This window comes from Melanostigma gelatinosum, assembly GCF_949748355.1.
Source record: "Melanostigma gelatinosum genome assembly, chromosome: 19".
In the NCBI taxonomy this organism is placed as follows: Eukaryota; Metazoa; Chordata; class Actinopteri; order Perciformes; family Zoarcidae; genus Melanostigma; species Melanostigma gelatinosum.
In genome coordinates this window covers 19927993-19932219 of record NC_136652.1, presented here as the reverse complement: position 1 = coordinate 19932219, position 4227 = coordinate 19927993, and positions in this window count along the sequence as shown.

Below are 4227 nucleotides of genomic sequence, written 5' to 3'. Positions count from 1 at the left end.
AGAGGAGATTGACACGTGTTGCTGGGTTTTAATAGGAAAACACACGAAAAATGAGGAGTCTCTTTCCTCTGCAGCCTCGACATGAAGCTTGTGTCTGGAATGTGACTCTGTTCTGTTCTAGGAGCTTCTTTAACGCTGTGCCAACACAGAAGAGCTCATGCAGCTTCCTTGGCTGTTGTAGAGGTGTGGATGGGGGCATGCTGGCCTCCTCCACAGACTGTAAGAGCCTTTGCTCAGATGGGATCAAGAACTCCATAACAGCCATGTATTTCCAAGGCCTTTTGCCCTGAAGCCTATGATCCACTCCTGTCTTTCCCGCTCCTTTTCCTTGAATTCATTTTTCAAAAGTGTGCCTGAGGCTCCTCCACGCTGACCTGCAGATGTCCTCCCGTGAAAACTAGACATAATAACGTTCCGCTCAGGTTGATGTTTGAACAGTGGAAGGTCATTAAGGCAGGAACTGGTGGGTTTTCATTGTCGGGTGGATTCAAAAATACAGTTTTAAAGTGTCTAATATCGTACTTATGTGTAGTACTTGAGAGTAGAACATGTTGGTTACTTTGCACCACTGTGTGTGGATCATGTTAGAATAATGAGCTCGTTATGAATACAGCTCATTTTAGCTTTTTATTTTGCCAAAGTGAAACCAAGGGAATTGTAATCTCTTAAATCAAACCGGCGTCGGACTGACAGCCGATGGATTCCTAGATTGGGGTTGGGTTTGTCAGCGGGTTTTTTTCCGGCTCGCTTCGTGTCTCAGAGATGAAAATAAATGGTAGGTGTAGTGGGGCTAGCGGGAAGAGACGGCTGACAGTGCAGCGGAGGTGTGCTGGAGGATACCCATCCTCTTACACGGTATCTCTGTAGGGAATGACGGGTAGCTGCTAGATTCTGTCTGGAGTGAGAAGCCATATCCCTGCATCTGTTTAATGAGACAGGCTGTCAACAACAAAGCACTCACCAACCAAAACATGGCAAAACTGTTAGTTCCAGATGCTGCTTTAAGATGGAACTCACTACTGAACCTAAGATCATCGAGGAGTGATGCTGTACCCGTTCCTTTTTCCCCATGCTACTGCTGACAGTACATTACACCACAATTATCAACACGAATATTTACACAAATCCCCAAAGGAGTTGATTTCTGAGAAAAAAGGGGCATCCAATGAGGCAGGGAGGGTACCTGGCATCCAAAACCCCTTCAGGCGATATTCTGAACAATAAACAAACGGAACCATCCCCGTGTATTTGTCAGTGACATATGTCGGATATCGAGGGGAAATGATGCCGGTAGCTGTCGGCCCGGCCGTGGCGCTAATGAGACCCAGGGAGTGAGTGAGTGCAGATGTGGTCACATCTGCCATGTCCCAGAGCATGGCCACAAGCTGTGGTGACTGCAGACTAACTGCAGCTGTGGAACACACATCATTGTCACTCTCTGTCGCCGTTTGGCCGAAAACCAGAGGACAGGCCAATACTCGCTGTCTCTTGGGTCGCCGTACTGGCAACACGACAGTCGGCACTGGCCAGCAGAGTGTTGGAGCAACAATCAAACCCGCACGAATGATCTCTGAGATGCTACCAGGCCAAGGGAGAAGTGAGGATCAACTGTAGAGTCCTATTTGTAGCACGCTGCTACTTTCATACTTCAATGATTCTTTTTTGTCCTGTAAATTAGACCAGACATCTTTCAAGAAAAGAAAAAGTAAAATGATTACATCATAACGTCAAAAAAGACCCAAGTAACTGACTCACGAGTAACTGTATTTACACACAGACTTTTTAGGCCATTGGTCACAATAGGAGTGTACAGATGCCTCATTGAAACATATCAAATACCGGCTCATTAACTCGTGAGGCCAGACGTCCTGGTACCGGGTCCAACCAGCTGGCGTAGTTGCAGAAAAACATTTATTTCCAGAAGATTTGCATTTTATAATGTTTTGAAAAACATGATGTCTTCATATTTCAGAATCCGTAAACCAATCGTATGTTGTCCAAACTTCATAAATCTACCAGCAAGTTTGTTCAAAAGATCCGGGATCAGTTTCTCATCAGTCTACAATAACATGCTTGGTGGAAGCTAGAAATTCATAGTTTAGTTTTTTCAATTATTTTCTTTTTTCTCTTTGCTGTTCCTGAGCCAGCATGAGCCATATCCACAAAATATTACATTAAAGAACCTTTCCTTTGCTCTGGAAGATAAAAACAGGGCACCTTAGACCTTCAACAACCAATTATCAGTCTGAACCGTCATTCTCACAGAAGGAAAAACTGGTTTAACGTGTGGTATGAACGCTCATGTTTTCAGTTGAATATGAATAGAAGGATGTCTGTCCCTATTGACTCTTCATGTGGAAGCTTCTTACCTCACATTAAATGATTTACATGAAGTGCAATGTGCCGACTGATGAACCTTTGTCACACTTTTTATCAGTGAAACTAATAACACTGATAGTGGCTCAGTTGTATTTTGGTGCTCGAGCAATGTTAATAGTTACACGTGTTTGCAAGTGAACAAGTTCTTTGTGAGAATAATCTGTTGGTTTTGTACAGAATACAAATATCAGTTTATAATAACTTGTAAATGTGTTTTTTATTGTGTTGTACCGGGTTTCCCCCACAGGAGGGCAGCAGAGGACAACATGTTCTGTTTACAGCAGGAGTGACACACACTGCAGTCCTCGTGCTGCCTTCCCGGGCTGTAGGAAATAAAAGCTTTTACTTTGTGTGCTGTCCAGTGGTGTATCGTAACGAAGTAGAAATACTTCCGTGACTGTACTTAAGTCGTTTTTGGATATCTGTACTTTACTTTACTACTTATATTTCTGTTGACTTTTTACTTTTACTTCACTACATTTTGCAAAGAAAACTGATACTTTTACTCCGATACATTTCCCCTGAAACCTTCGTTACTCGCTACAAATTCAAATCTATCTTGAGAAACAAAATGAATCATGAGACTTACATGAGACAATGTAACTTCTTTACATTCTAATACAATGTAACTTCTTTACATTCTAATAGAATTGTCTTCTGAAGATGAACAGGACATTTCTCAGTTTCAAGTAATGACTGGGTTGTTACTTTGGGTGCTGCTTTAGTATTGATCATGTTTTGATATTTGAGTCATGTTGTGGATGATCAGATGGAGTTATGATGGGAGCAGTCGCCCAATTGCAGATTCAGCTTGAGCAAAACCTTTGCCCATTGTGTTCAAATCAGGCCCACAGGAGTTTACAAGGCAGGCGTCCTTTCTCTAAACACTGACCTGATGCATCAAGTGGATATTTTTTGCTGAACATAATATTATGCATTGGCCTCTACATCCTCTAGTCTAATGAGCAGACTTATAAACGCACTGTTACAACTCCTTCATAGTGTCATATTGCTTTTCGGAGAATTATGATGATAAATTCATAGTAGATGCAAAAGTATACTTATGTACAACATATTATGTTGAACATTGTTGCTCCTGGATGGATCACAGCAACCCAATTATTGTCAACACAGCTCCATGTCCTTGGTCATTTTACCAAGTCAAATTTTAAGTGCTTAAAAGAATAAACTTCATAATTCTCACAATTCTGTCCCTTTGCTTTTTTGTTAACAGCATTTACTTGTACTTTTATTTTCAATACTTAAGTACATTTAATATCAGAAAATTACTTTTGATACTTAAGTACAATAAATATCGGATACTTTAAGACTTTTACTCAAGCAGTATTCTAATAGGTGACTTACTTTTACTGGAGTCATTTTCCAGTAAGGTATCTTTACTTTTACTCAAGTATGGCTTTTGAGTACTTTATACACCACTGGTGCTGTCCATTGAGGAGCAAGACAAGAGATACAATAACGAGGTCACTGTACATGTTTTACTTGTACAAGAAGAAAGACTGCATATCATGAATATAATATAAATATTTACTGTTGTAAATGTAACACTGAGTATGAATGTCCACTAGGTGGCACTGTGAGATTTGAGGTTCGGTCTTTTCCTCACATCTTTCCTTCACCCCATCACCTTTTTTTGACTTTTCGACCGCAGCCCACAGGATTCCACCTGGTGCCAATCGTCACTATGACTATTTCTAACATACTATATACTATGACTATTTATATCGACAAATATATACAGTATATATCGATATATACACTCATATTTTATGAGTGAGGAATTGAAATGACACAATCAATACAGAAAGGAAAAGTGGTTTATGGAAA